Here is a 27,643-nt window from a genome sequence, read left to right on the forward strand (position 1 = left end):
CATATCCTGAACTCATAGGAGAATGTTTGCTGCATAAAAGTGTGCTCAATATATGTTGTTGAGTGCATGAATGAATGCATAGTACTGCTATTATTATGAGAAAATTAATACTTTTCTTGCAAACTACATATAACATTTTATAAATGCAAGAATTTGTTTTTATCATCATGATTATTATTAGCTACGTTCACAATAAAGCTAACTCCAGGGCAAATCAACAAATATTTATTGACATTTCAAGACTAAATAAAAAGGTAAAACATGATCATTGTGGCTTTTATAACACATATAGGTCGTTGGGGGGAAAACTGTCCGTAAAAACTATAAACTGCAGGGTAGTTTGTAGTTTGTTTACAACTGATAGTTGTTAGTTTGTTAGTTTTTTACCTGATATTTTAATTCCATACTTCCAAGTACAGGTAGGTTGAGGAAGAATTCTAAGGACTAGTTAACAAAATAAGAAAGCTGCAGAATGAAAGAAACAGTCTCTAAATCAAGGAAGCATGATGTCAGTGACAGGGAACACTTTTATTAGTGTGCCAGGCTTCTGAGAAGCAACCTCAAACCAATCCTCAAGCAATAATATTATGTAACTCTGCCCAGTATTTGCTCTCTTTAATCCTGCTTCCTTTTGCCTCAGTTTGTTTTCTCATTCCTTAACTTTTCAATGCCATTCCACATCTATGACCCCACTACCCGCAGTTAAAACTAGTCAGGTTTACATTAATGAACTCCCCGTGTTAACTCAAGACTCTTCCCCACCTCTTAGACTGGATCCTGTGCTGTTTTCCTCGTACACAAACCCCATCGTTGCATTCCTGGTTTTGCTCTTGTTCTGCCCAAAGTGACACCTGTATGCTCTTAAATTGGTGAGAATTGTGTAACCACTACATTATTGCTGTGTTAAACACTACAGGGTTTGTCCTATAGTAAAAGCGTTTGTACATTTGTGCTGTCATGTTGGGATATCACCAAGAGATTCCTTGGTATTTGCCCTCCAAAATATTTCTCACATTTATGTTTTGCTTTAACCATAACATATGAAACTGCATTTTACATTTTGGATATTTATTGGTGTGAAAATTGGCGTTTTTACAGTTCGTTTTCAATGGCTGACTACTTTCAATACCAAAATAAGCATTAGAGTATAAAAGACGCTCTAATGCCAACAGGGGAGCCAGGTCCTCTGACACTCCTCTGCCAGCCACAGGGCCGGACAAGAGTCATTGACTTCTCTTGAATCTCTAGTTCTCTCGTGTGAACCAGGTCTCATGTGACGCAGGTATTCCTGCTTTACTGTTCTAATGTTGAATGATCTTATGCATGCTATACCTTCACTAGGGGGGCTTCTATATGGGACAGAATACTTCCAGGCTAAGTTGATTCCACATTTCAGAATTGTTCTCTCTGCCTTGCCAAAGATGACATTCTCCCTCTATAGAAATACGGTTAATTGGTCCCCACTGTCCCAGACTGTGGTATTAGTAAAGCTAATAGCACATGAGATCATTTAGGCAGATGAACTTTTTAAATTTTAGCTTTTTTTCTACCTTAAAAAGTTACTTATGTGCATATTTCATATACATATACATATATATACACATATACATATATATATTTACACATATATACACATATACATATATATACACATATACATATTTCATATACATATACACACATATATGTATATATAAATATATATATATAACGTATACATTGCCTATATCTTATCTATATATAAAATATCCATAGGTGAAAAACTATTACATCAAACTCCTGATTTTACACACACTAACATTTAGGTTGAGGCTAAAAAGTAAGTAAAACAAGTGAAAGTAAGTAAGTAAGAAAGTAAGTAAAGTAAGTGAGGTTAAAAAATAAGTAAATAGCAAAAAGAATAAATCCAATGAAAATTACTGAATAACTATATTTTATGCATCTAATTCTGGTGATTAGGCAAGAACTTCGAAGAATCTTCTCAAAATCTGAAGAACTGGAAACCTTGGCTATGTCAGTCCTGAAAGACCTAAGGGGAGCCTAACCTGTTAGCTTTTTGAAGCTTTGTACTTTCTCCAATACACTCCTAATGCGGCCTTCCAAAGAGACCCTATTTACTCTTTGGTGTGGTCTAATCTTTCACTGAGACACACGAGAGTTTGTTGATGATATTTGTTTTGCCTATTTGTACATTTAAATTTATCATTATTAAAATCCCTGCTAGCTTTGCTTCATTGGAGAATATAACACACATAGCGCCTTCAACATTAATGGGTTTTCTACACTACTGAATTTTACTGTGACTTTGCCCTATCTCTAAAAATTGATCTGACAGCATAGGCAACACCACCACACAGGAACTGACAGTCAGTGACAGTTACTGGGAGGAAGAAGGGGCAATGGGATGTAGCATTAAATAGAAATCTTTTTCAGAAATACATCTGCAAGGCTACAAAAGGCTTCATTGTTTTAGGGAGACATCATTTCATTAATAGACTGAGGGTTTGAAGCTGAATTCAGCAATATTTTGAAAAATCCAAGTTCTTTTCATTAAATTATTTGTATCTAAGTTTTAAGGGATTTTTTTAAAGGGCCATTTCACTTCAACTTTTGTAGATAGGGTAACTGAAATTCATTATCTTCTCAGCCCAATTCCCAGACTAACTTTAATCAAAGGGAGTTTTATACTGAAGACACACAATTTCTATTTAATTAGATGGTCTAGGGCATATAGATGAGCTAATATTTCTAGAGGCATCTCTAAGGCTTTTTACAAGGGCCATTGTGTTTTACAGTGTCACAGAAAAAAAAAGAAGTTAAATCATGATTTTTACTAGGGCTTTAGGGGAAAGAAAAAAAAAGCAATTGCCTTGCATTGTAAACAGGATTATTCAAACCCCTACTGCCTTAAGCAAAAAGCATAAGGGCAGCTTTTAATCAGGTTATTACATAAAGGTTCAGTATGCTCTCAGTTTTTAGAGTATGGAAATCCAAGGCACTATGAAAGTAAGTTTAAGAACAGTATCTAGAAGCTCAGTGAATATCACGAAGCAAAAGAACCAACCTGATTTCAAGTAGCTATTGTCATTGAGGCTATAAAGTCTGGTCTCCTATTTTTTACAAATCTGTGTTACCTATTTGCAAGTCACTGTTTAAGGTAATCTTAATAACGAAAGATACAGATGATACTAAATCAATATTGAGTGGAATTTGATTAATGAGGCTCTCTGCTTTCCCTCTGGTCTTTACAGTATCCCTCAAACAGCTTCCTGGACTGTCTGAAAATTTTCTGCAGTTACTGTAACATGAAGGATGCTCACAAAACCAGTAATATGCATTAGTGTTTTATGTGAATGATACTTTTTCTAAAGCTATCTTGATATTTCAATCTAGCTACTCCACTGATTATAAATCATTTTGGAATTCTCTCTAGCATTAAAAGTTATTAGAATAAATCCAAAACAATGTTCGAGTATTGGGAGGACAAGTGAACCTCTGCTTTAAGGTTTCATTTAAATGGTCCTCAGGGTGCCTGGGTGGCTCAGTCGGTCAAGTGTTGGACTCTTGATTTGGCTCAGTTAATGATCTCACAGTTCGTGAGCTCCAGCCTCGTGTCAGACTCTGCACTGAGAGTGTGGAGCCTGTTTGGGATGCTCTGTCTCTCCTCTCTCTGCCCCTCTCCCTCTCATGCTCTTTCTCTCTCTCCAAATAAATAAATAAATAAGTAGTCCCTCAAGCATCTTCTCTTATATTAGTTATTCTTCTTTCTTTATATCTGACCTATAGATTTAATTTTGTCTCTGCTTCATGGGAAAGCAAGTGCAATATCACACTAGTGATACTGCACTACTACTGCAATACTAGTAGTAGTGTCTACTGTATTGTTAGGCTCAACTTTGTCTTAATTCTGCTACAGGAAAAACTTTTCTCTTTTAGCCCAATAGCCTTGCTACTTTAACTTTCAAATAAATGGTAGTATCTTTGCTAAGACAAAGGACAATCGGCTTTTCAAAAAATTTAATACTAATGTAAAATGTGGAGGAAAATTCCATCTGTTATATTAGCCAATAGATCAAATTTCTTGAGCACTTAGTAAGTCTCAGTTGTCATGCTACAAGAAACATATACGGTATTTCCAGCTATTAACCAGCTACTTGTTGTCTTGGAATATGGCATCAAAATATAATATGATGAATGGAGAATATTTTGAAACTATTTATTACTAAAAATTGGATAATCTGGAGAAAAGTTCTATAAACTGTGAAACTAAGAGTCCAATAAGGACACGTGGAACCAAATTACATAGTGCCAGGAAAGATGCAAGAAAACTGAAGAAATAAGGGTGAAGAACAGAGATGTTTCCCATAGTAAAGAGACTAGAGTTGGCTAGGGAGCATCTCAAATGCTGAACTGATAATCACATCGCTGAAAATGAATATAAACTCCTTAGCCACTCTCCAGAACTGTGGAACTCTATGAGGTGGTTATTACTGGAAGTTGAATTTGCTTCTACTTGATGGTACTATTTTGTTATCCAAGATCTGCTAGGGCATTCACCCATTTCAACCATTAATCCTTTCACCCATTTCAGCCCCTTAAGACCCCTGCCCTCTGGCAACTACAAATCTGTTCTCTGTACCTAAGGGTCTGAGTTTTATTTTATTTTATTTGTTTTGTTTCGCTTTAGATTCCACATATAAGTGAACTCATGCACTATTTGTCTCCATGTATTTTTTAAAATTTCCCCTTTGATATTTTTTTCAATGATCCAGTGGTTGCTCAGTAGCATGTTGTTTAATTTCCGTGTATTTATGGGCTTCCCCCTCCCCCCCTCCCCCCCCCCCCCCAGTTTTCTTCTTGTAATTAATTCCTAGTGTCATACCATTGTGGTTGGGAAAGATGCTTGTTATGATTTCAGTCTTCTTGAATTTATTGATACTTGTTTTGTGCCCTAACATGTGACCTATCCTGGAGAATGTTCCATATGCACTTGAGAAGAATGTATATTCTGCGGCTTTTGGATGGAATATTCTGGGTATATTTATTAAGTCTCACTGTTCTAATGTTTTGGTTAAGGTCAATGTTTCACTATTGATTTTCTGTCTGAATAATCTATTTATTGATACAAGTAGGGTGTTAAACTCCCCTACTGTTATTGTATTGATGTTAATTTCCCCATTAAAGCCTATTAGTATTTGCTTTACATACTTTGGAGCTCCTATGTTGGGTGCATTTATAAAATTATATCTTTTTGTTGGATTGACCCTTTTATCATTATACAATATTCCTCTTTGTCTTTTATTAGTCTTTAAAGTCTATTTTGTCTGATATGGATATACATACACCGGCTTTCTTTTTGTTTCCATTTGAATGGAATATCTTTTTCCATCCCTTCATTTTCAATCTCTATGTGTTCTTAGATTTGAAGTCTTATAGGCAACATGTAGGTGTGTCTTGTTTTGTGTTTGTTTGTTTGTTTTTATCTATTTAGCACTCTATGTCTTTGCTTGGAGAATATAGTCCATTTACATTTAAAATAATTATATACTTATTGACATTTTGTACATTGTTTTCAGGCTCTTTTTTTTTTATGTTTATTCATTTCTGAATGACAGAGAGAGACAGAGAACAAGCAGGGGTGGGGCAGAGAGAGAGGGGGACACAGAATCTGAAGCAGGCTGTCAGCACAGAGCCCAATGTGGAGCTCAAACTCAGGAACCACAAGATCATGACCTGAGCCGAAGTTGGACGTTTAACCGACTGAGCCACCCAGGCTCCCCTGACTCTTTTTATATTTTTTTCTCTATTCCTTTCTTCTTCTCTTTCTCTTTTTTCTTGTGGTCTGATGACTTTCTTTAGTGTTATATTTAGATATTCCTTCCTTTTATTCCTTTGTGCATTTGCTATAAGGTTTTGCTTTGTGGTTACCATGAAGCTCACATATAACATTCTATAATAGTCTCTTTTAAATTGATAGCAACTTAATTTTGAACACACTCCAAAACTCTCATTTTTACATCTCCCCTCACATTTTATGTTTTTGATATTATGTTTCCTCTTTTTTTTTTAACCTATAACCCTTAATTAATTACTGTAGTGTTAGTTAATTTTACTTCTGGTATCTTTTAACCTTTGTGCTAGCTTTATAAGTGATTTATCCACTTTCTTTTCTACATATTTACCTTATCTAGAAAGATTCTTACTTTTGTATATTTTCTTATTGTTAATCAGTGCCATGTCTTTTCAGCTTAAATAAGTCCCTTTAACATTTCTTGTAAGGCCAGTTGAGTAGTGGCAAACCCTTTCATTTTTGCTTATCTGGAACTCTTTTTCTCTCTTTCAATTCTGAAAGATAGGTAAAACATTCTTGATTGGAAGGTTTTGTTTTTGTTTTTTGTTTTTGTTTTTGTTTTTGTTTTCCATTTTCAGCACTTTGAATATTTGATGCTACTCCCTTTGACCTGCAAAATGTCTGCTGAAAACTATGGTGATAGATAGCCTTATGGTTTCCCCTATACATACAAGTTGCCTTTCTCTTGCTGCTTTTAAGGTTTTTTCTTTATCTTTGATTTTTGACATTTTAATTATAATGTGTCTTGTTTGGATCTCTTTGGATTCATTCTATTTGGAACTCTCTGGACTTCCTTGACCTGGTTGTTTCCTTCTCCCAATTTGGGCATTTCTGAGACATTATTTTTTTCAAATAAATTTTCTGATTTCTTTTCTTTCTCTTCTCCCTCTGAGACCCCAGAATGTGAATGTTGTTCTACCTGATGTTGACTCATAGGTCTCTCAAGTTATCTTCATTAAAAAAAATTTTTTTTTTTTTTTCTGCTCCATCTAGGTAATTATGATGCTTTGTCTTCCAGCTCACTGACCTGTTCTTTTGTGTCATCCAGTCTGCTGTTGAACCTCACTAATGTATTTTTCAGGTCAATTATTGCATTCTACAGCTCTGTGTCTTCTGTTTGGTATTTTCTTATATTTTCAATATCTTTGCTGAAGTCCTTATTGTGTTTCTCCATTCTTCTCTCAAGTTTAGTGAGCATATTTGTGACCATTACTTTGAATTCTTTTTAAAATTTTTTTTAATGTTTATTTATTTTTGAAAAGGAGATAGGGCACGAGTTGGGGAGGGGCAGAGAGAGGGGGAGGCACAGAATCTGAAACAGGCTCGAGAAGAGCTGAAGAGCATGGGTGGCAGGGAACACCACAGGCTTCAGAACCACAGTGGGAAAATTCTTAGACTGTGCATGGCTGCAGGCTTCAGCAATTCTGTGGGATAGTACTTTGTGCACATGTGCTGGCCCCAGATTGAGGGGATGGAGAATGCCATGAGCACTCACGCTTACCAGCTCCAGCCAGTGTGGAGGAGAGTGTCATGACCCCCTGCACTTACTTACTGGCTTTAGCAAGGGAGTGACAGAATGCCATGACCATTCACCCTTGCCTGCCCCAACCAGGAAGTGGGAAATCACCACAACTGCCTGCAATCAGAAGCATGAGCTCTGCTCATGCAGAGTGCTGTGATCACTTGCCCCTGTCCACCCCAGTGATGCAGTAAGAGTGCGCCATGCCTGAGTGCCTCTGCCAGCACTAGTGGGTAGGTGGAGAGTGCACAAAGGGTGACCTCCAGAGCCCTTGTCTCTGCAGAGAATCCCAACTTCCCCTGTCACTCCACCATATGCCCTCAGAACAGCAAATGAGTTTCTACATACTGTCCAGGAGGTTTTCAAATTGGTGTTTTTGCTTTGGCTCCTAGAGTGAGTGAGACTGCATGAAGTCATTTAAAAGAAGGATCTCAGTTTGCTAGAGCACTTTGGGTCTCTCTCACATATAGGCCCCACTGGTCTTCTAAGCCAGAATCTTTTTAAATTTTTTTAATGTTTTTATTTATTTTTGAAGGAGAGAGAGACAGAGCATGAGCGGGGAGGAGCAGAGAGAGAGGGAGACACGGAATCTGAAACAGGCTCCAGTCTCCCAGCTGTCAGCACAGAGCCCGATGTGGGGCTCAAACTCACAAACTATGAGATCGTGACCTGAGCCGAAGTCAGATGCTTAACCATCTAAGCCACCCAGGGACCCTGCTAAGCCATAATTTGGGGGGAGCTTACCTCTCCAGTGCAGATCTCAAGGGGTGTCTAATGTGAGGAACAAGCCCCTTGGTCCTGTGGAAGATGCATTGTACTGGTGAGATTCCTTCTTATTGTGTGTTGTCACTTCAGAAGTGGGGGTTCTGGTAAGATTGTCTCAGCCTGTCCTACCCAGCTGGATGTGGTCCTTTTATTCTTTTTTGTGGAGTAGCAGTTAATCACGTTTTCAGACTCTTTCAGAAGGAAATGATCCATATGTGTCTGTAGATTTGCCTTGTCTATGGAAGGAGGTGAGTTCAGGACCTTCCTACCCTGCCATTTTGGCCCCGTCCAGAATAACTTTCATTTTATTCTTGTTTATGTTTTTATTTCAGTTTGTCTTGTATTCAAAATACACAGGTTTATACTTGAAAATTTAGAAAATGCAAAGGAGTATAAAGGAACAGGAAAATCATAACCTTGTGTTCATTGATTTCCTTCTCAAATATTTACCTAACACTCTCCCAAGCACTGGCAATTCAACAGTGGTTCAGGTGCCACAGCTGACCTCAAGACACCCACAGTCTAGCAGAGGAGACAAACACGTAAGCTGGCACTTCAGGGAAGAATAATATCGACACTACAGATGCACAGAAAGTATTGCAAGCTGGGCACAAAAAGGGTTTTCCACAGAAGGTAACACATAAATGGAACCTTAACAGTTATTTTCTTTATTCCTTCATTCCTTTGTTGGTTTACAGGAAGGAGGGAGTAGGTGTTTTGACTGAAAAACAGATGAGAGGGAATGTTTAGACAGGAGATTGGAGGCCAGGGTTTGGAGTGTAGAAAGAAACACTTGTAGAAGAGTTGGGTTTGAGTAGGCAGAGGAACAGACCTCTCATTCTTCAAGACTGATAATTATTCTTGTTTGATGTAGTAGAATAAAAGAAAATTATGGAGACAAATATTAAGTCGTGTTTCCTTGAGAAGAGTAATGAAGGTCTGAAGCAGTCCTTGAAACAAATATAGGAGTTAATTGATCAAGAAAAGATGATCCTGCAAAATTGAGGGCCTGAGATTAAAATTTTTTTTTCTTTTAATGTTTATTTATTTTTGAAGAAGAAAGAGACAGAGTGTGAGCAGGGGAGGGGCAAAGAGAGAGGAAGACACAGAATTCAAAGCAGGTTCCAGGCTCTGAGCTGGCAGCGCAGAGCCCAATATGGGGTTTGACCTCAGGAGCTGTGAGATCATGACCCGAGCCGAAGTCCAACAATGCTTAACCAACTAAGCCACCCAGGCACCCCGAGGGCCTGAGATTTTTAAAAGATGACTTTGCAGTGATCCTGATCATCATTGTTTTTGTGTTTCTTAGAAGCACTGCTTAAACAAAAAAAAAAAAAAAAAAAAAAAAAAGAAAGAAAGGTACATAATTGGCATGTAAATCCTAGCAGCAATTACTATTATCATGGTAGTATTAGCTCATTTTTGGATTTACAAAGTTAACACAAAAGTATGGAGAAGCAAGAGAGTGGAAATTTTACTTTTCTCAATTATAAATTAGGATAGGATGGGAAAAGTTGACTGTGTACCTAATTTTTATCAACTTTAAAATCATAGGAGTTATGATATGCTCTTGCAGGGAATTTTCCCCTTAATACAATATTTTTTCATCACACCATCTCCTCAGAATGTTACTAATCAACAGTGTATTTTATCCTCAATTGTGCATCTTCAAAATCTACCCATCTAACAAATGTAAACTTATACCTTACCTTCTGCATGAAGCATGCCTTATGCCTTCACTTCTTGAAATCTCATTGAAGACAAAAATAACACCCTCTCATGTAAAAATTCAACATTTTATTATATATGTGAGTTTCAAAATAGAAAATGGTATCGAGTTAGCAGTGAACAGACCTACTTTCCTCAACTACCTACAAACACGTGTAGAATTGAATGCTAGTCCTTCCAGCTTCACATTGCCCTGTGTAAGCTTTGAACATGGCAAGAGCTAAATCAGTAAATAATTTTAAAACAGTTGTGAACTGACCAAATTGAATAATCAGTTGTTCTCATTCCTGAAAATTCTGGGGCTAATGTCAGGAGGTTGAACAGAAATGTGGGGGTTAAGGGAGGAGGTCAAAGTGTAGAGAAAGGTATACAAAAGGCTCTATCAATTTCTAACCATTGGAACAGTGAAAATTGTAGTTGTCAACTGAGTGTGTTTGTTTTACATTTTGAAAGGGTTAATTATAAGCTAGTGTATAGGAAGCACATACTTCAGAAACATTTATTAGTTCACTTCATTTAAAAATGCAGAATATCAGGATAACTCGCCCTCAGAGAATAAGTTAAAATCTATCATAAACCTATTATAAGCTTTCTCTTGGCAGTGAATCTGCTTATCTAACATCAAATTCAACTGTACTTTTTTTTTTTTCCTCTTCGTTCACATCTCTAGGAATGATCACTAATTTCAAACAAAACCTGATCGGTCAGTTCTGATCCATCCATTTTCTTTCTTTTTTTTTTTTTTAAGCTTATTTATTTTTGAGACAGAGAGAGACAGAGCATGAATGGGGGAGGGTCAGAGAGAGGGAGACACAGAATCTGAAACAGGCTCCAGGCTCTGAGCTCTCAGCACAGAGCCCAACACGGGGCTCGAACTCATGGACTGCGAGATCATGACCTGAGCCAAAGTCGGCCGCTTAACCGACTGAGCCACCCAGGCGCCCCTAATCCATCCGTTTTCAACTGATTGACTCTTTGATAGCTTCACTGTGATGAGGACTGTACTTTGCACCAACATCAAACATTAGATTCAACAAATGCACTTTAATTTCCCAAAGTAGAAGGGGCTTTAAAGAAATTTCAAATAGCTTTATCAGAAAAATTAATATAAAAGTGAATTTCAAGCGTAGCTTGTTTAAAAAAAAATCCAAAACCCTGAATCTAAACACCAAGTCTCATATATAACGTTAGGAAAGATTTTTTTTTCCACTTTATGTTTTCAACATTATCTCCAGGGTGTAATTTTACCCTCAACGCCGTAGAATCTCTTACTTTGTGTTTCTGCCTGGTTTCTACAACCGGAGCCAATATCTCCAACTTGTCAGTCACATACGCTAGATTGGAATAAGCAAACTGGGGAAAACAACAGGAATATTTCAAATAATCACCATGGCATATTGGGAGAATTGCTTGGGTAAATTGGCACAGCATTCACCAGTTCTGTTTATATTATTTGCCTGCTGATTTTGTTACTGTATTTCTTATTGTTTAATATACAGCAACAAGCTCAGGCACCTGCAGAGATGTTCAAAATCAAGCAGGCCTCCAACTACAGAAAAGCAATCTGTTTGCATTTTCTTAATTCAAATAAAAATTTATTTTCTCCGGTTTTTCAAAGTGTATGGCACAGCATGCTTAATTTCTGCAAAATTTCATCCAAATGGCGTTGTGGTAGCAATATTGGTTTTTCAAGCAAGATTGCTCTGAGAAGAAGAAGAAAGAAGCGGCATTGTTTTCATTGGTACGGGCTCTGAAAATACAAGCATCTCCCAGGCCACCCAGGTGGGTCTGGCTTTAGTCTCTAGAGGAGCAGCAGCATAACCTAGTGGAAAGATCCTGGACAAGGGCACAGAGATTAAAGTTCTCCAGTCTAATCTTGAGACCACTAATCATTCATTTAGGCTGTGTCTCTAGTAGAAGGTGAAACTAACTGGTGGGAACAAGTCACTGATAGAAAATGGAAGAAACTGGTTTTTGCCATTAGGAATTTATACATCTGATAGAGACGTTTAAAGAAAACATCACCTAGTCAACATAATCAAGTGAAATTATGCAGGTGATCATATTCCAAATATTTGCTTCTAATCTTGGAAAAATAGTGACTGTTGTTCATGTCTACCTATGAAATTTAAAACTGCATAAAAGGTGCATAGAGACAAATAATTTTTATATGTCACAGTAGCTCTGTCACACATGTGACTTTTAATATTTTATTTTTTAAACTTACTTATTTTCAAACACAATATGTGTGCATGTATAATAAATTATACATAATCATAGGTCTACTTTAAGCCACATAGTGCATTTTCTTGAATTTAAACCTCCTAATTTTATTTATTATATTTGTAGTTAAGATTACATTTTAAATTTGTTCCTTGCAAGCATTAGAATTCTTAGTAAGTGATTTAGTTTTATGTAATCTAGACATTTCTTTATGTAAATCACTGCAAAAATATTAACCTGCATTGGGTAATCTAAAATATTTAGGGCAAGTAAGGGAAAAATACATTTTCTAAAATCTTTTTTTTTTTCACCAGGAAATATATTTTAAAGTTTATCCTCACTTCTATACATTCAAATTACTTACAAATGTATGACTAAAACATAAGGATATTTGAGATTGATAATAAAATTGAATTGCAGTTCTAAATCTCAAATCCTATCCATATATGTTGAGAAAAAAAAAGATAGCAACATTAGCAATCATAAATATTCTACATTTACCCTACGAATCCAATTGAGATGTACTGGATATCTCATCTCTGGATGAAGAATTTAGGAGCACAACATGCTACAGTATCCACTAACAAATACAGCATGAATAGAAAAGGTACTTTTAAAATAACAACAATCACCCTGGCCATTTCTATCCTTTCCGGCTGGATCTGTAGTCAGTGGTTCATAATTTCACTGGGATTAATTTGCCAGCATTCTGAAGACACTTATCTTATTTTCTGGAATTCAGAAAGGGATCAGCCTCCACACAATCTATTTCACTTATCTTTCAGAACAGCAGCACATGATGAAAGGAGATTCATGTTGAATGAATATATTTGTCATTGTCCGTGGTGCCTAGATTATATGAATATGACCTAGATGATGTTTTTTTTTTTCCTGAATGCAATGGTACATACTTATGCATAAATAAATCCTATGCAGTTTAAGAACTATCCTTCTGATTCCCATTGTTAGTCATAATTGATGTCCTCATCTTGACCATAAGTTATTTTTTTCCTAGAAGAAGATTTTCTTGATTATGAAAGAAAAAGTAGGACTTCTATAAGCATTTTTATAATGCTTAATGGTTCTTAAGTTACCTATTTGGATGCACTTGTGTTTGAACCCAGATTATAAATGCAAACTGCCTTCCTAACTCAGAATCTGTTTAGAGTTCAAAATTACTGTTATTCTCCAGATAAACATACACACCCACTCACACACATATATATGGATATATAATTTCAATGGTAGAGAACTGTAGGTAAAATGGATATTTCTAAATATTTCTGTCTTTTTTTTTTTTACATAAATGAACCTGGTTTCATTGAGTTTTCTTCATTTTCTAGATGAAAAGGAAGAGAGAAAATAAGAGACAGCAGACTCAATAAAACATAAATCAAAGTGCTAAACTTGGGAAATCTTGATAGATGCAACTTCTCTAGTAGTGACAATACAGGGGACACATTTCACTTTTAAACTTTTTTCCATTAGTTTTTTGACAGGAGCACACTAGTTCAGCTTTAATGAGATTCTAGTGTAAAAACTTCAGGGCTAAATAAAAGAAACAAATCAAAAGGACCGAATGATTGCCATTTAATGTGAAAGAATGGAAGTGCAAACAATCATTGTATGACAGCTAGCTGTGCTGGTCTCTGCAGAATGACAGGTAGAACAATTCAAAGTTACTGATCTAAAGACGGAATAACAGCTTATATGTTTGAAGTGCTACGAAGATGAAGAAATAAAACAGACTCTGAGATAAGACATGGTTAAACCTTTTAAATTCCATGCCCTATTGTCAGTATCATTTGAATGGTTTTGTACACTTTTTTTTTTCTCTGAAATCATGTGATTGAGAGAAATAATTTCAGAGCTTGTTTTATGGTTTTATACTTTAGGCTTCAGAGATTTTGATAAGCTAAATAAGAATACCGCATATAGTATGCTTGCATAATCAAAACTGCATTTTAGTGGTTTGCTAGTCTCGTATGTGTTGTAAGAGCTCACATTTGGGCTTATATTAGTAAGGTAACTTACACGTCAGAGTTCCGCTTTGATTTGAACAAAGACTGATTATTTTTATATTTCAACATAATTTTGATTTTATGTTTTTCTTTTCCTTTTTTTTATTTTTGAAAATAAAGAAAATCACCAATTCTTTCTTTCAATAAGGCTTTTTATCAGTGAAATAACCCATTCTAGTTACTGCTGGAAACAATAATCTGTAATTGCTGCTTTCAGTCCTAATTTGGCCTGTCCTTACTTTTTCATCTCAATCTAATCTAAACCTATTTGAGCAAATAAAATGATATTTACCTCATCCTATGTTACAAGCTTTCAAGATTACAGGCTTCAGGAAAAATCAATACAAAATACCATCTTAGCAGCAGGTTTGTGCTCACTAAGAATGCTAACTTTTCTTCCCAGTATTTCTGACTCTCAGCTATCCTGGAATGAAAGCAGAACTCATACCATTAAAAAAGAAAAAAGAAGAAGGAAAAAAAAAGACAAAAAAACAAAACAAAACACAAAAACCCACTTCGGTGATGCGCTTGGTGCTGGGTTAGTAACCACTTTCAGTTTACAAGCCAAACTGAAGTGTGTGGTCAAGCTCCCAACCTTTAACTCTTGTTTCTGCATGATACATCTTACAGAGTTCACAAAAAGGAGGTTCTTGACCTCGCAGATGATTTTTTCAGACTCAAATACCATCTTCATTTATTATTTATTTGCTTCAAGCAGTTGGGACTTGAGGTATCATCATACCTGACTGGTTGATTTAAGGAAGTGGCCACCTCGCTGTGGGGGAATCTCATGAGAATAAAATCCTATTACTTTCCAAAAAGATTACTTCATTTACTTCCCAGAATAAGCTTTTGATGAAAACATTAGAATGTTGAGTTTGTAAACAACCAAGAATTCTCAGAAGTATTGCCCTTTTTTTTTGATGTCTCAAATGGAAGCTTATTTTTCTTTTTTTTTTTGTTTTTTTTTTTTTGTTTGTGTCCTTTTCCAACTGAGGACTTTGTAAACACAAATAGGTTAGTTCTTGTAAGCAATCTTTGCCGGGATACTGCACTGTGGCATGTCTATATTCTCTAGCGGTCTAAAAGGTAGAACCCATTCTACCTTTTCAAACTTCTGGAAGTGTGCTCTTTCTCATCTCATTCTCATCTCTTAGCTTCCCTTGGTTTTTGAGTAGACTCTGTTTGGAAGGTTCTGTGAAGGTACACTAGTTTTTCTCTATAAGGTGTTACGATGCGTGATGAGAACACTTTTTTTAAAGCAACCCATAGACAACATTGCTGGGAAATGACATGATCCTTTTTTCCCACCTTTTACCCCACTAAGAAAAGTGGAGAAAAATGTCTGGTAAAAATTATCCCCCTAGGTGCTACAACAGAATGGTAAACACTAGGATTCTCAATAAATGTGGAACTAAGAAACATGTGCTACCTCTTCCATGATTAATTGGTATTGCTTTTAAGAATGTCATGGTGTACACAATTTAAATAAACTTAAGGAAAGCTAGTACTAGGAACACTATTCATTTCCATAATATGAATTCTACTGTAATAAATATAAATAAAATTACATAACTGCTCCTGATTCAACAATATTTGACATTAGAAAGCACCTTTTTCAGGGTGTCAGGGTGGCTTATTCTGTTAAGTCCAACTTAGGCTCAGGTCATGATCTCATGGTTCATGGGTTCCAGTCCCACATCGGGCTCTGTGCTGACAGCTCAGAGCCTGGAGCCTGCTTCAGATTCTGTGTCTCCCTCTTTCTCTGTCCCTCCCCCTCTCACACTCTCTTTCAAAAATATATAAATATTTAAAAAATTTTATTTTAAAAAAAGCACCTTTTCCAAGACAGTGTTTTTTTGTAAGTTGTTACTATTATTATAAACATAATTTTAAAGCTTTCAAATGGCATAACTATATAATGTCATTCAAGAATATAACTTTCTTATTCAATTGATACTTATTAGGTTTTCAAATAATAGATTAAATACCATTTTTTGGTAATATACTCTTTTATATTAAGGAAAACATGTGTTCAGTAATAACCTCAAGCTAAAGAACTTCCAAGCTTAATATGTTGCATAGTTAATTTCAAGAATATTCAGCACAACAAAGTAATGATACAGTAAAGCAAAATAATTTTTGTTACCTTTTGGTTCTTGTCATAATACATTTTACATCTATGATCTAATTATTGGATAAATACAGTAAAGCATTTTAAAAATTCTCCAATATTCCTTTCAATACCATTCCTGAATAATAATATTTCAATTTAATAATATATCGGTAATAATATTTAATAATATCTCAATAATAATATCTTAATTTTTGTGTGAAATTCTCTACAAAATGTTAGATAAATATGCAATATATCCATTTTGAAAATTCTAAAAGTAAAACACAGACATTGAAAAAATAACATAAGACAAAGCAAATGAGGGCTTTTAATTTATTGTCTGCAATTATATCTATCATCATAACAACCTTAAAGCAATACCAAGCAGAATAGAAAAAAATTATTTTATAAATAAAATATATTTATATTTTCTATTATATTCATTTTCTGGATAAACACATGTAATCTCTTACCTAGATATACTAAAACAGTCTTAAATTAATATAAATCTAAACACAGAATAGTAATTTCTGTGATCCTTCGAAACTGATCTTTTATGACAAACTTCATCTATGCACCATTCTAAACAAACAGTTAGGGGGTATCTGGATGCCTCAGTCAGTTTAAGTGTCCCACTTTTGATTTTGTCTTGGGTCATGATCTCACGGTTCCTGGGAGTGAGTGCTTCTTTGGGCTCTATGTTGATAGCATGGAGCCTGGCTGGGATTCTCTCTCTCCCTCTCTCTCTCTCTCTCAACCTAAATGTGTGTGTGTATGACTAATAGTATGCCTACTTTAGGTATGGTTTAAGATTACTGATCTGGGTTATGGCTGAGGCTATTTGCTATGAAGTAGAAAGAAACTGGTCATGCATGCAATGATCAAATTCATTAAATAAATATGATTAAATCAAAGCACTTTTGAGCTAAGAATCACTGAAGATAACATATAATTTAAGAATACAATTCAAATATTTAAGGAAAAAGAGTAAGGGATAGGTAGGGAGCAGAAACAGAGAGTACAGGAATCACAATTCAATGAAGTCTGGGAGTAGGGGAAGGGTTGATTACAAGGGTCATGAGGGAAATGTTGATTGATAAAAATGTTCTATAGGTTTATTGTGGCAGTGGGTACATGGATGTGTGCTTTTATGACCTCAACAAGTACATTTTAAATGGGTTAACATTGGGGCGCCTGGGTGGCGCAGTCGGTTAAGTGTCCGACTTCAGCCAGGTCACGATCTCGCGGTCCGTGAGTTCGAGCCCCGCGTCGGGCTCTGGGCTGACGGCTCAGAGCCTGGAGCCTGTTTCCGTTTCTGTGTCTCCCTCTCTCTCTGCCCCTCCCCCATTCATGCTCTGTCTCTCTCTGTCCCAAAAATAAATAAACTTTGAAAAAAAAAATAAATAAATGGGTTAACATTATTGTATGTAAATATACCTCAATAAAGTTGATTTCAAAAAACTTTATAGAGATCTCAGTCCAAATGTGTAATGTGTATGCCAAACATTGCTTTCTCAGACATAGTAGATTCTAGGCGGGGATCCCCAAGTGGTTCTGTTGAGAAGAATTATCTCATTTTGCAGCTGAAATGAAGGGGAAAAGGAAAAATGGGTGACCACTGTCATAAAGTCAGAAGCTAACTAAGACTGAGCTAAGTCTCAGTCTTCAGATCAATGTTTTTCCTATAATAACAACACATTGGACTCACTGGTCCCTAAGTCTGTAATTGGAGTCATTTTGAGGCTTATAATAATAAAATTGTTCAAAACTATTATAAAGAACAAGAAATCAGTCTGGAATTTTCCTCAAAGTTAACTATTTTTAAAATTTATTTTATAGGGACCTTTGGCTAATGTATTTTTTAAATCTTCATTTTTATGCAGTTATAGAGTAAAAAGTTACAAATATCAAATATTTTCATGTACTGTAAACATTATGCTGGCTTTGCCAGAAGGGGAGACACTTTCAAAAGCAAATGGATTTAGAGAAGATTGTGAAGTGGAGAAAAGATGAGGTGATATAAGGATATAAGGCAAAATGCTTATGTTAGTATTGTGAATCAATTTGAGAGAAACACAAAATAGTAAATGTATAAATGGAGCATCATTATATTTTGCATCTGTACAAACGTGATTTAAAAATAAGGATTTTGAGAAATCCAAGAAAATCTGAATCATGATCATGGAATCAATTAAATTGTGGATTTTTTTTACATTCATTTAACTTATATTTAATGTTATTAAATTATGAACAAAATAAGTGAAATGCCGTCAACAGAGTAAAAGACTTGTTCATTCAAAAGTTGGTCCCTATTTTTAAGTTCTCTACATCCTGAGGGTCAGGTGCCTTTAGTTCACCTTGACCTCCACTAGATGGCACTCTGGCACCCATGAGCGCATGAAGGAGCCACCTGCTTTTCTTGGTTTAAGGAATTAGGAAATAGCAACCACTCCCCTAAACAAATTACACATTCTTTTGGCATAACATATCTATGGAAGTACCTAATGACTTCAGGACTTCTTGAATCCTCTCTTCAAAGTTCTTTATAATTTTCTCTCATGGTACTTACTGAACAGACTCTCATCCTGATACTTAGCTTTAATTAGGGGTAAATTCTGGCTACATTCTTAAATATGAAGTAGTTACCACTGTATTAAAGTTCCTCAAGCAGACCATGGCTTCTGCAAAACCTGTTCCACTATAGTTAGTTCTTACTAACATTAACAGCAAAAAAAAAAAAAAAATACTATCCATAGCAAATTTCTAGGGACAATCCTAAGTATATGCATGTCCAAATCTAAGAGGTAGTTATTTTATAGCCCATTTCTTAAAATACTTTTTGAAATTCTCTCAGTGGAATATTCCTTACCATAAATACTCTATTTTTTCTTTTATTATATGAGCATCAATCTCTCTGGATTTCATGATTCCAAACTAAGTTGGAAAAAAAAAAAAGTAGTTTGCCCTAATAGCCTATTGTATTAAGATAACTGCATTTTTTTAGTTACTTAAATATAAATTCAAAAATTTACCATTTATAATCACTAACAGTCTAGTGGTAAAGGAATCTCGTCTCTTTGGCCCCTCTCCAAATCTCCTACAAGTTCTATTACGTGAGTCAAAATAGGGGATTCCTGTTACCTCCTGAAACCCATGACATCTAATTAACCTCCCAGGGTACGTGGGTCGTGGATCAGCCTGGTGTGTGAAACTTGCACTTCGTAAATTACATCTGGGACTCACCTTTTAAATATGGAAAGAATAATTTGTTTAACACAGTATAAAGTAGATGGAATCTACCAAAGCTAAGATATAAGATATTTGAAAAACAGTCTACTTGGTAATAAGAACTTATACCCTGTTTCTCAAAAACAAAACTCAGGCAATGGCAGAAAATGCCATTTCCTTCACAGTGTCTCTCATCAGTGGGTTAGCAGAACAATCATTTTCACAAGAAAACTGTTTAGACTACATGCTAAAGAGGACTAAATGTTTAGTTCGAATACTGTTTTAATTTTATACATAACAGTCCAAAGAGTATTCCAAGTAAATATTTCCACTGAGGAAAAAAAAATGAATTGGCAACTTTGTTACTTAGCAAATTATTCAAATCAAATTTCCGTTTTGGTATATAGGAATTACCTCAACAATATTTCCTACAAGATTGATTGGATCATAATTGAAAAGAAATGAGCGACTTGACTTTGTTCTGGATTCTGGGGCAGGATTTTTCTTTGAGATTGGCACATTTATATCTCTCTATACATTGACTATAAATGTACTGCATTAGAAAAAACTGCTTATCTTTAAGGTGACTATAAACGTGGCTTCGTCTCTACCTTATTTTAGTAATACTCTCTTCTTTCATTTTCGTTTGGGTGAAGTATACCATAAATTCAGAATTCTGCTTCCATTTTGTTTGGGGCTGTGTGGTTTGTTTTAGTTTTTGTTTTTTACCGTTCAATAAAGAAGATCCTGAAACTAACTCTCTATAGCTAACGCACATCTAAAAGGATGGCAAATGAATCACTAAGACCTTACTGGGAAACTTCATAGGAATGATAGACATAAAAGAACTAAAGGTAACAGATGCTTCAACAAGGCAATAGAAAGCCCAGATGTTTGGCATATTCATGTAGTGGTGATTGGACAAGTGAGAGTCATATTTTCCTTTTTTCCAATAATCATTATGCTTCCTCTATTTAAGAAATCTTTTTAAATAAGCAGTGCTGGTAAGAGAAAAAAGGAAGAGAAAAAAGAGAAACAATACAACAACCACCTAATTTACTTGCCCTCATGGTTTTTGACAACAATGTAGGGAATTCCAGAGAGAAAACGGATATTCATACATAGCAAATAAGTATTTTTTTTAAAAAATAAGCATTACCGAAAATGAGATAACATGAAAGGAAATAAATATTTTACTATTTCCACAGTTATTATTTTAGACATACATTGGGACTAGGCTAGTACAGTTAATCATCCTGTGAAACTGACTCATTTCTGTACTGAGATTGGAGAAAATGAGTTTGGGAATCATTTAAAAATATTGTATATTTCTCAGTAGTGAAATACTAAAAGCTTGAGTCAGTGAATATATGAATGTACATAAATAAGCTCTTTTAGAAAGCACAACTTCTGACTCTTTTATCATATGTTCAACTGATACAAAAGAGAGAGTTTTATAAACAACTCTAAAATATTCAGAATATTTCACTTAAAGTTCTTGAGAAAAATTTTATTTATATAATTTTCACACTATCCATAGTAGAACTAGAAAAAAACCCAGGATTTTAGATATCTCATCCTACTCTTCGTCTAGAAAGTGATTTTTTAGCAAAATAATTTTCAGGAGATTGTTGAATACATGCGACCCTTGATTTTTAAATAACTCTGCTTCATGAGAATAAAAGAAGAAGAAAGAAAGAAAGAAAGAAAGAAAGAAAGAAAGAAAGAAAGAAGCAGAAAGAAAGAAAGAAAGAAAGAGAAAGAGAGGGAATGAAAGAAGGAAGGAAGGGAAGAAAGAAAAAAAGAAAGAAAGAAAGAGCCATACAATACAGTATTGTGTGGATTAAAAAATACGTGTCTTTAAATAGAGTCAATATCAGGTCCTGAAATAAAATTTTATTTTCTTTATGGGAAGAAAATACAGTTTTTCCTTTAATAGACTACGTATCCCAGGATGATTTCAATGTATTTTCACTTAGAAAAGCTAGCTGCTATTACATATGAATTTTCAAAGCTTGGCAAGGCTTTGGAAGGAATGATGAAAATTACTATTGCACGACCTTCAAGTTTTCTTTGTTTCATAAAGGGCTAAGATAGCATTTTTGTCATTTTTCTTTCAGCTCTGGTCTTTCATCATAAATATCAAAGCATGCAATTATGCCTTCTATCCTACTATAGTCTGCCTGTTTTCCTAGGAACGGTGATGGTGTTTTCTCTCTCTTTTGCAAGGCTTTATTTTGTTTCTTGAAACTCTGAAAACAATCTCATAATTTGTTGAATAAAGTGAATTGTGAGAACAATGACTATTAGACTGACAAAATATTATTAAAACAATAATGATATTTTTATCAAAGCCAACATCAGACGCTGAGACATTTCTCTACTAGGCCGAGGGTCACTTGTACCATATTCAGAGTAGAATGATTTGACCTACAGGTGGGATTTTATTATGAATGCTTATTATGAGAAGCAGGCTTGTCTAACCCCATGCAGCCTGGAATTTCCCTATCTTTCCTTTACTTCTCATATTAAATCTGCCTGCTAAATGTGTCTTATTATTCTATCTCAATACACATTCCACATATTTTATCATAGATCTATGGTTCCCCAATGTTTATTTTTCATACTTCTCTCACACTAGAACTATCTTAAATAGGTCAGTGTGGTAAGTTAGCTATAATTTTCTATTAAATCCCGAAGTCATAAGTTAAAATAGCATACAAGGTAGATTAAGGCAACAGATACAATAGTTTTGTACATAGTATGTCCTCATTCTGAGCAGTGGGTAAGATCTTGAAAAATCATAAGTTGTAGGAATTTATATCCTGGAATCTATCCCCACATTTGTTTCCATTAATATTTCAGAAATAACATGAATGAAAAGATAAGTTGTCCCTCAGTATAATAGAAATTATGCTTAAGCACCTGATTATTCACCTAAAGAAGTAATAGTATATCTGGGCTCCAGAAACAGACAGACATGAACTGAAATTCCTCTTTCTTTTCTTACAGATGAACATCATTTACTAAGTTATTTAACCCATAAAATGGACTCAATCATAGTAACAACCTCCTAAAGACATTGGAAGGATTAAATGACAAACTGCATGCAAAGAAATTGGCCCAGTGTGAGGCAATAATGAAATAAATTCATTATGGCTCTTAGCTATTATTGTTTTGCTGACTTTGCCAGTTTTTCAATTTATGCATGTGAGAAAATTTTGATGTGTAACTATGTACCACAGGTACATTTTATGAAGAAGGATGACCGCTCCTGGTTCAGCAAGTAAGCTGGCTTGATTTCCAAGTTGAACTGAGACGACAGAGCAGGCTGCTTCTTTGATCTAATGTGGGGGATCCTGCAAGCAAGGATGAGGAAGACTGAAGTGCAGAGAGATCAAGCCACGCACACCATAAAAATGAAATAACTAGAGATCGAAAAAAGGCAATGAAAAAGCATGCTGGGCTTGGCTGAAGTCAGACAACATTCAAATATATGCAGGGGTTTGAGAATAGCTAGAAGGCAAACCTCGGAGTGAGATTTCCATACAGTGACGATGAGCAAACTGTTATTGCTGAGTTAGAGCATTTAAAATGATATTTTAGGAGCGCCTGGGTGGCTCAGTTGGTTAAACGTCTGACTTCAGCTCAGGTCATAATCTCACGTTTCGTGGGTTGGAGCCCTACATCTGGAGCCTGCTTCGGATTCTGTGTTTCCCTCTCCCTCTGCCCCTCCCCCACTCACACTCTGTCTCTATCTCTCTCACAAAAATAACATTAAAAATTAAAGAATAAAATAAAATGATATTTTATATGACATTAGATGGTCAAAGATTTTTTTGCGAGAAGAAAAGTAGATTTGGGATCTGGTCCTGTATTCAAGTTCACTCTTCCTTTTACCAGTGGAACCTGCCTCAACAAGTCAATAACTTCTCTGATCTTATTTCTTTGAAGGCTCGTGATCCCTAGGGCTGGGTTGAGACAGTGAGGCATTCACTGTCAAGAGGAAGAGAGGAGGGGCACTGGGCTGGCTCAGTGCGTTGAGCATCCAACTCTTCATTTAGGTTTAGATCATGATCCCAGGGTTGTGGATCAAGCCCAAGGTCAGGCGCATGCCATGGAGCCTGTTTAAGATTCTCTCTCTCGGGGCGCCTGGGTGGCGCAGTCGGTTAAGCGTCCGACTTCAGCCAGGCCATGATCTCGCGGTCCGTGAGTTCGAGCCCCGCGTCAGGCTCTGGGCTGATGGCTCGGAGCCTGGAGCCTGTTTCCGATTCTGTGTCTCCCTCTCTCTCTCTGCCCCTCCCCCGTTCATGCTCTGTCTCTCTCTGTCCCAAAAATAAATAAACGTTGAAAAAAAAAAAAAAGATTCTCTCTCTCTCTCTCTCTCTCTCTCTCTCTCCCCCCTGCTTGTGCTCTCTCTCTCTCAATAACAACAACAAAATAATGATAAGGAAGAGAGGAGAGTGAACCACAGTCAAGAAAAGATGGTACAATGACACATATACAGAGGGACCCATTGCAGCATTTTGTAAGAATGAAGAACCTAAGACACTCAACATATGCATCACTGAAAGAATATTAAAAGAGAGAATCCATACTATTAAATATTATGCAGTCACTGAATGCAGCTAGTCATATCTGCAGTTCCCAAGATGAAATGTTTACATTGGAAGAAAAAAAAAGATATAGATGTGCACATATACAAAGACCCCATTTTTATAGCAAAATATTCTTACTATCTAAGCTTGGGAATTGCAAAAGAAAGAGAAGTGGAAAGCAGGAGAAATTTCCACTTTTTAAAAAATATATATACATTTATAATCAAATTTGTTAACAAAAAGAAAACTAAAGTACTGTATAACTGCTAGTAAGTTACTTACATGTACGTTGATATTATCTGTATCTATAACCATATCTGCATAGCAAGATTTGAAAAAACTGGCATTTCATTTAAATGTCAGAACTAGAAAAGCTGGTATGACTAACTAAAACAGATAATTAAATACCATTAATTACCAATTATACGGACAAAGAATAGTGTGAAGAACATAAACCTACTTAGAGGTCAACCTGCCAATATGTATCAAATTTTAAAAAGGGCATATCATTTTATTCACCAATTTCACTTATAGAACTTTATCCTATGGAAATAAATCATACAATGTACTGTACATATAATGATTCCCTGCAGCATTTTTCTAATATAGAGAAAATCTACATTTTCTTCAGTAGGGGCTAGCGTATAAATTATGTGTATTCCACATAACTGAATACTTTGTAGTAATTAAAAACAGTATGATAATTCTCTATGCATTAATAAAGAAACATGCCCATGATATATTTGTGTGAAAAAGTCTGGTTACAAAATAAGATTATAAAAATTTTTTTTCTAATGTTTTTATGTATTTTTGAAGAAGAGAGACAGAGCATGAGCGGGGAGGAGCAGAGAGAGAGGGAGACACAGAATTCGAAGCAGGCTCCAGGCTCTGAGCTGTCAGCAGAGAGCCCGACTCGGGGCTCGAACATGCGGACTATGAGATCATGACCTGAGCTGAAGTCGGATGCTAATTCGACTGAACCACTCAGGCGCCCCACAAAATGAGATTTAAGGCATGACGTTTGTCATTATATTTGTGTTCTGGATGCAAAAAAGTTACATGAAGGACCAACCTGTTATTAGTGATTATCTTTGGCATGTGAGATTTACTGGTAGAGGGGTTAAGTGGGGAGAATGTGAGAGTGGAGGAGAGGTGGTTAACTTTCTACTGTTTGCAGGCATTTTTTAAATGAGAAGTGTATTATTTTATAATTTAATACTATGAAAAGTCCATGTTGGAGAAAAAGAAAAGGAAGTAATATGTTTCCTTTCCGGAAACATATAGAATAGTAGAGAACGTCATCATCTGGGATGAATGTTGCACAACTAGAGAGTAGATGGCAGTGAGGCAGGTGGGATGAGAGAAAACAGAGACTGAGAACCCAGGAAAAACGAAAGCTGGTAACACCAGGGTTTAGTGATGAGAGGATTAAGCACACAAACATAGGAGTCTAAAGGTAATTCCAAGACCAGGGGAAAGGTCTGGAAAGGAAAGCCCAGTCATGAAAGGAAAAGGTGGGTGTGTCATAACTCTATCAAACAAAAGCAAAATCTAGGTTTCAGATAAGCAGAGTTTTTTCTCCATTTGAGGTAAGGGGGATTATGGGGGGAGGAGAGGAAATGTCCAATAAAAGGCAGCTGATATGGACCATGGAGGGCATGTAGTTGTCAGCAACAAAGAGACAGACAATGTGCACTGCAGCCAGAATGAGGAGATATTTATTATTTGGGGACAGGAGATCTAGAGTCCAAGGAAACAAGTTCATCAGACAGAAAAGATCAAGAACTAAAGTACTTCAAAGACAATTAAGTCTCCAAGAAGAAAGTGGGGCTAACCATCTGATTCGGCACTAAATTTGTTTTTAAGTTTATGTTTCAATACCTTTAACTAAATGAGTATGCACAGTGGACTTCCACTTCTGGGAAAGTGACAGATAAGCAATATTAAAAATCTTCACATTAGGGAAATTATGACTGAAACACAGAAAAGAAACAGTGCTAAATGTATTTCAGAAGGCCCAGAAAATGAAGGCACAGTCAGTCCCTCAGTCCAGAAAAAAAATACGTAAAAGAAAACAGCAAATTATGTATGCATGTTAAAGCAACCTCCATGCTTGGGTGTTTGCCATACTCAGGAATGTAAATGTTTTCATATTTCTGTATGAATAGGATGGAAGGCTTAGGGCTCACCCATGGTGGAGAGCTACAATGAAAACATTGTTCAAAATTTAGGATCCTCAGAGGACCATACTTTGGTTAGAATGAGCTAAGAAAAACAAAATTCCATTTGCTGGCCAAGGAAGATAATGGGACAACACAGTTCTCTTGGCATGAGCCCTGGATTGGAGAAGAAAGGAGAAGGAAGAGGAGGAGAAAGATGAGGGGAAGGAGAAGGGGAAGAAGGAGGGAAGAAGAAAAGGAAGAGGAAGAAGAATCTAGCCTTACCTGCCTCCCATTCTTCCTACAGATCTCCTGGAGAATTTATAATCCCAGGTGTTTCTTCACGCAAGTTCGGCACTTAAATGGCATTACCTGCATTGACAGGGAAACCTCAACCTAAAAAAATAACTTAAAGAACATTGTTAGCTTCCCTTAACCTCTCTGAAGGAACGTCTCTTCATTTCAGGCCCCAAAGAATTTCTACAGTTAGATTAGCCAAATATGAGCTCAGAAACATAATTTCAAAACACAAGAAAATAAAGCCACCATGATCAAGAGTCAGCAAAACAAAAAAGAGCAAAATTAAACTCCTAAGGACTACAGATCCTGGAATCTCCACCTACAGAATTTAAGATAACTATGTTTAAATTGTTTACCCAAAAATGAGAATAAAATAAAAAACAGAAATTAGTTATTATAAGATTAGAGAAACAAGTAGATTGGGGGAAAAAATGGAACTTCCAGTAATTAAAATGTGCAATTGAGGGGCACCTGGGGGGCTCAGTCGGTTGAGCAACTGACTCTTGATTTCAGCTCAGGTCATGATCTCACGATTGGTGGGATCGAACCCTGAATCGGGTTCTGTGCTGACAGTGTAACAATACAGAGCCTGCTTGGGATTCTCTTTCTCTTTCTCTCTCTCTCTGTCTCACTCACTCTCTTTCCACCCCTTCCCTGCTTGCACACACTCTCTCTTTCTCTCTCTAAAAATAAATAAATAAACATTTCAAAATGTGCAATTGAAATTATACACAATGGCCATAAGCAGCCTATGAGACATACCTGGAGAAAGAATTGTGAACTGGAAAACAGGGGTAAAATGTGGGACAAACAGACAAAAGATGAAAAATACGAAAGATTATGAGCCACAGAACACAGGGAAATTGCAAACAACTAATTGGAATCACAGAAATGAGAATAGGGAGAATGTGACAGGCAATGTTCAAATAACAGTTTTCCAGCTTTAATGAAAGACAAGTTCTCAGGTTCATGAAGCGAAGGAAAATCCCGATTAAAATAAATAAAAAGAAATCCGCATCTAGACAAATCTCAGTAAAATTGCAAAGCAACAAAGACCAAAAAAAAAAAAAAGCATTAAAGTAGTTTCATCTCTTTGTTTCAAAAGATAGTAAAAGAAAATGATATAAAACTTTAA

Source organism: Lynx rufus, unplaced genomic scaffold (assembly GCF_022079265.1).
Source record: "Lynx rufus isolate CCGP_SWC_20201006 ecotype Redwood Valley unplaced genomic scaffold, mLynRuf1.p SCAF_12, whole genome shotgun sequence".
Lineage (NCBI taxonomy): Eukaryota > Metazoa > Chordata > Mammalia > Carnivora > Felidae > Lynx > Lynx rufus.